This window comes from Diabrotica undecimpunctata, chromosome 1 (genome assembly GCF_040954645.1).
Source record: "Diabrotica undecimpunctata isolate CICGRU chromosome 1, icDiaUnde3, whole genome shotgun sequence".
Classification (NCBI taxonomy): domain Eukaryota; kingdom Metazoa; phylum Arthropoda; class Insecta; order Coleoptera; family Chrysomelidae; genus Diabrotica; species Diabrotica undecimpunctata.
Window position 1 is genome coordinate 49366680 of NC_092803.1, and position 6509 is coordinate 49373188.

Below are 6509 nucleotides of genomic sequence, written 5' to 3' on the forward strand. Positions count from 1 at the left end.
TTGTGCTCTTTGTTGCCAATTTTTCGTGATAAGCCTGATGTCGTCAGCCCAACGTGTAGGTGGTCTTCCTCTACTACGTTTGTCTGCTCTTGGCCTCCAATGTGTAATTTTACTCGTCCATCGTGAGTCATGCAAATACGTATATCTCTCCACAAGTTCTACCACTTTGTTTTGAATAGTTAAATGGTTATTGGGGACCAATTTGCTATAAATTTAGTTTTGGACAAGTTCATTCTGAGGCCCACCTTCGAACCTGCAAAGTCCAATTCATTTAACATATCTGTGGCTTCTCCTAAATCATCTGTGATAAGGACAATGTCATCTGCGAAACGGAGATGGTTAAGTTTTTCGCCGTCTATTGTTACTCCTCTGTGGTCCCAATTGGCCATCTTAAAGGCATACTCTAATGCCGTTATGAATAATTTCGGTGACAATGTATCCTCCTTGCCTTATCCCACGTTTTATTTTTATTTTCGGGTTATATCTTGTATTTAACAGTCATAGTGACATTTTTGTAAATATTGTAAATAAGTTCACTATACCTATGGTCAATCCTGCTGTCATTCATTGCTTCTATAAGGCTGTCTATTTCGATCGTGTCGAACGCTTTATGAAAATCTATGAAACTGAAGACAAGAGGTTTGTTGTATTCTATTGATTTTTCAATGAGCGTCTTTACTCTATGGAGGTGATCATTGGTACTATAATTTGATCGGAATCCTGCCTGCTCTCTCGATTGGTAGAAATCTAATTTTCTCTCCAATTTTGATGTCACTAACCTAGTGAAGAGCTTGTATATGTGGTTCAACAGGCTAATAGGTCTATAATTCTCTAGGTCCGTTCTATCTCCATTTTTATGTAAAAGGATGGTTATAGCATCGTTCCATTTTTGGGCACCTCTCTTTGCTGCAAACATATATTAAACAGTTTCCTTAATTGATTTAATAGCATATCTCCTCCATTTACGATAGTTTCTATTACAATTCCATCCTCTCCTGGGGCTTTGTTAGTTTTCATTTTTCTTAACGCTTGTCGAATCTTATCTACATTTATTTCTGGCATTAGTTCGGAACCTTGATTCATAATCTTCTTTGCAATGGCTGTTTGTATTCCTGTTTGATCTTCTCATCTACTTCCATATAATTCCTCGTAGAGCTCTTCGACGACCTCGTCTCTACGTGATATTATTTAATTTTGCTTGTTTCTTAATTTATGAATTTTACATTTCCCATTCGTTAGCTTTCTACGTAAAACTTTTAAGCTGTTATTTTCCTGTATAGTGCGTTTAATATTATCGGTTTTAAATTTTCTTAAATCTCTCCTGATTGCCTACGAAACAGTTTTATTCATTTCTCTTAGAGTGTGGCTGTCTGCATTCTTATCGCTTCTCATTTGTCTTCTTTGATCTAGATGCCTTTCAGTATATGGACTTATTTTACTATCTGATTTTCTTTTAGGACAGGCACTCGGTGACTTTTTTGTAAGGCGTTTATGATGCAATTATTCAAGTCATTAAGATTGTTCTAGGAGGTTTCATGGATTAGTAGCTTATTATTGATATGTGCCTGATATTGGTTGATATCTAATGGGGGTGTCCAGATATCATGAGATTTATTTTTAGTCATTATATTTCTTTCTCTTTTTGTGTTGATTTGGACTTTCGCTCGTATTATTCTGTGGTCACTACTTGTGGTGAACTTGTTGAGGACTGTTACATCTTTAATTATTTGTTTTTTGTTACTTACGATGTAATCGATTTCGTTCGATGAATTTTTTTGTAAAAGAAGCTGTTCATGTTGAATAAATTGTTCTGGAAGGAATCCTAGTAGTGTTTCTCCTCTGTCATTTCTTTCTGGGGAACCGAATTTTCCCAAGGATGTTTCTAGCTCTGCTTCTTTTACACCTATTTTTGCGTTGAAATCGTCACATAAAATTGTAAATTAAGTACAAGAATCATTGAGCGCAGTAGATATATCGTCATAAAATATTTCGATTTCTTCGTATACTTGGATAATTTTGAGTTGATATCTACTGTTCAACTTCAGAATAAGATATGCGACTCTAGATGATATACTTTGGATGTTTATTATCTTGTTCGCGTTATTTTTATGGACAAAAAAACCAATGCCTCCAACTGATGTAGTTTCAGGGCCAGTCTGATAGACTATATGCCCTGATTTCAGTGTTTTTAAAGTTTTTAAAGAAAAAAAACACAATAAAAAATTTAGCTGAGATAATTTTAAACAAGAATGTTAATTATCAGCACTTTTTGTGTAGAATGAACCGTTCTCTCAAAAACAACGCTTGAAGCGACAGTCGCTTCATTTTGAATGTAAATTACGCGTGCGAAATCAATATTCAATAAAATTTGTATTAGCTCGACGGTAAAAATTCGATATATTTTGATTCAAGTGTCCTCTTGACAAAAATCATGATGCATTCTAAAGATACGAGGGGGTTTTATACTTATAAACTTATAAACTTTTTGCGTCTTTTTTGGAACCCAAAATTACTATTCTCGGCAAAATTCAGTTTGTTCGTATGATTTTTAGAAGTTCAGTGGCATTTTCGTCTCTGACGACTGGAGTAATTAAAATTTATTGTCATTCAATCAATAATGTCTTGTTATTCCTTATTCTCAAAAAAAAATCTTTTAATAACATTTTTTACTCTTGGCACATGCAATCAGGAGGGTTGACAAACAAATGTTATTCTCTATACAAATTAAACTAAGGCTGTCATTACTACTATTATACACTGTATTGTACTATATAACAAGTCCCTTAAAACTAGAAATAAGTAAATAAATAATTATATAAATTGTGTAGCAATAAACTAAGTGTATATACTCTACTAAGCAAAGACTCTAGGCACCCGAGAGGCTCTATTCGCTGTCCAAGTGCTTATACAAAGATGCAGGGATGTTAACTGTGATGTGTATACTTGTTTTATCGACTACAAAAGGCATTTGATAGAGTAAAGCATGATAAACTTATAAACATCTTAAAAGAAGTGCGGTTAGATGATAGGGACTTAAGAATCATCTATAATTTATATTACAACCAAACAGCCAATATTAAAGTGGATGACCAATTGACAGAGGCAGTCTCCATAGATAGAGGACTGAGGCAAGGATGCATTCTGTCCCCGGTGTTATTTAATATATACTCTGAATATATCTTCGAGCAAGCGCTAGGCGAACTACAAGAAGGCGTATTAGTCAACGGAATACGTCTAAACTAACTAAACTACATTAGATATGCCGACGACGCAGTAGTTTTTGCAGATAGTCCGGACGGTTTGCAAAGAATAATGTCGCGTATATCATATATAAGTAGAGAACACGGACTTGATCTTAATACGAAGAAAACAAAGTACATGGTAGTCAGTAAGCGCGAAATATTTAATACACAGCTTTTGGTTAACCAACATCCAATTGACAGAGTGGACAGCTACACATACCTTGGTACCAACATTAACAGCCAATGGGATCACTCCAGTGAAATAAAACAACGCATTGGAAAAGCGAGATCGGCGTTCATAATGATGAAGTCTCTTTTCAGAAGTCACGATTTACCACTTGCTACCAAAATCTCTCTCATCAGATGCTATGTATTTTCTACGTTATTATACGGAGTAGAGGCCTGGACACTTTCCGAAGCTTCTTTAAGAAAACTCGAGGCATTCGAGACGTGGTGTTACAGACGTATTTTAAGAATTTCATGGGTGGATCGTGTGACTAATGTTGAGGTCCTACGTAGAATAGGCAAGGAATGCGAGATTATTAACACCATCAAAGAGCGCAAACTATAATATATTGGCCATGTTATGAGGAATGAACAGAGATACGGCTTGTTGCAACTCATTCTTCAGGGCAAGGTATTTGAAAAGAGAGGACCAGGGAGAAGAAGAATATCTTGGCTTCAAAACCTGAGAAAGTGGTTTAATACATCGACAACCGGACTATTCAGAATAGCAGCAAGCAAAGTTAGGATAGCCATGTTGATTGCCAACATCCGGAACGGATAGGCATCGTAAGAAGAAGAAGCAAAGACTCAATTAAAATCCAACGCTTGCTGAATATAATATCTTAATTAATAATAATATTAATATTATCAATCAATTCTGTATATCAATAACTGTGCTCTAAAAAATATCATAAAGCCTCAATAGAAAGCATGCGCTAAGGGTTCCATGGGCTGCAAAGAACAACTCATCATCGACTTAGTCATTTTTAACCAGGCACATACCAAAAAAAGAAACTTCTTTACTGATTTCATTGACTACGAGAAAGGATGGTAACATAGTAACCTTTTGAAGCATATAATGTCAGATTGGAATACTAAAATTCAACTCTAAATACCTTACTTACTTACTCCGTGGCGTTACAACCCTTCGTGAGTTTTAGCCGACTTGACAACATGCCTCCATTCGTCTCTGTCTTGAAAAATCTTCATCCAATTCTCCACGCCCATGGCTTTAAGGTCTTCTGCTATATCATCTCGCCACCGGAAGCGAGTCGAGGTCGTTCACCCGTAAGGTTATATGCTCCACAATTTTGTATATCCAATTTGAAGTATTTTCCATGACATAAGTATATGGCCGACTGATAAGATCAGTAGATTCAATTAGACCATTGCTTGCTCTACACAGGATCTCAAACTACTTTACAGTAATTTTAGGTATCCATTAGACAGTTGGCTTTCACTGGTTGCTCCATTTCTCATTACATAATACTGACAGGATGGCAAACTTAGCCTTATCCTCTTATGATCTTATTTTATTGGGACTAAATTAAAAATTGTTAAATAAACATTTTAGGTATTGTTCCTGTATATTTAAAAAAAGAACTATAGGAAAATCGAAACTTATCGATTTTCGGCCAGCATATCCGGCACTGTAGAATGTGTTGGATCAAATTAACCACTTGTCGCATTGCCAAGAAAGCTCGGTAGAGCTTTTTTATCTAGGTTTAATATTCCGGAACACTTGCTTAATCAGTTTAAAAAAAGGGTTCTTGATTACTGTTACAACTATGTTAGAAAACATACCTGATGTAAGAATAAGGTCATCACAGTAAAAGAATAAGAACTCTTTTTTATCTGCATCACTGGTTAAGATCGGCATGCTTCTACTCTCATTCAGAAATGGTGGTTCACCCAATGCGCCCATATATGGTTTCCATTAAGTCTCCTTAGTGCATTATTTTTTGAAAAATATCCCTTTATCTAACCGACCCCTGTTGTATTATTGTAAAGATTTTCTAATCAGAATACAATCCCGTTTATCCCGGAACCTATCAACTACCAGTCCTAATATGAAAGAAATCAATATTTTGTAAATTAACCTTAAAAAAGAGACAACTAAAAACTAAACAAAAGACAGTAACTGAGTGATGCAGAGTGGAAAGTGCCTCAAAGCCATATTTAAAGCTATTACGAAAAGGTAAAATGTTAAAAAATCTAGTCAATGTTTTCAAATATTTTTTAAAATTTACTACAAAATACAGGGTGTCCAGAAACTCTCCTGAGAAATGAAGACCGAAGATTCCTCACAAAATTTTAACATAATTTTAATTGAATCGATTCCATCAATTGCCGATTTCTAGTACTGGTCATAGGCGTCCGCTTTGGGTAGGTCAACGGTTATTTTAACGCATAACTTTTTTGTCTTTACCTTTTAAGCATTCGTGATAATAGATTATTAGATTTTCAGGTATTTGAGTACTAAAAGATACTCTTAATTTAAGTTGATAGGATAGACCGTTTTCGAGAAAAATCGTTTTGAAAATTTTTCGCTTTTGAACTGTCAACAGAAGTATAACCTATGTTTTTTATTTTCTTTTTTTAGTTTTTACTGTGACATTCAAACACAATAATTTCAATTCAACAAAAATTTATACTAATGAGGAATACGCTGATAAACATTTAGTTTAGTGCGAAATGAGAAGTAACGCTCGAGTAGTAACGTAGATATTCTGAAAATTTTCCTAATTAAAAGAAACAAGTTCAGTGTTCCCAAAAAATAATGAAACAGGGCAACATAATGATGTAACAGTAGCACATGAAGATGTTTTTTTAACGGAATTTGACGAAAATTTAGAAATTAGCGTTCAAAGACTATCTGCCATGTATTCCACAATTTCAAAATCTTCCGCAGGAAATATCTTACACAACGAAAATTTATATTCTTCTCATTTTACAAAGGCACAAGCACTGCTACAAGTAGATTTTATTTACAAAATCAGAAAAATCAAAATGAAGATTTTTTCAGATACATTTACAAAAAATGGTATTTTTAATGAACATAATGCACATTTATTATTCGTACGTTGGTGACAATCCCCACGTTGTTCAAGAGTTTAAGCATCAGCATAGGTTTAGCATAAAAGTCTGGATAGGAGTAGTTGGCGATTATCTACTTGGACCCGTGGAACTGGCTGCTCGTTTAAATGGTGCTGATTATTTACATTTCCTGCAATATGTTTAACCTGCTTTGTTAAATGATGT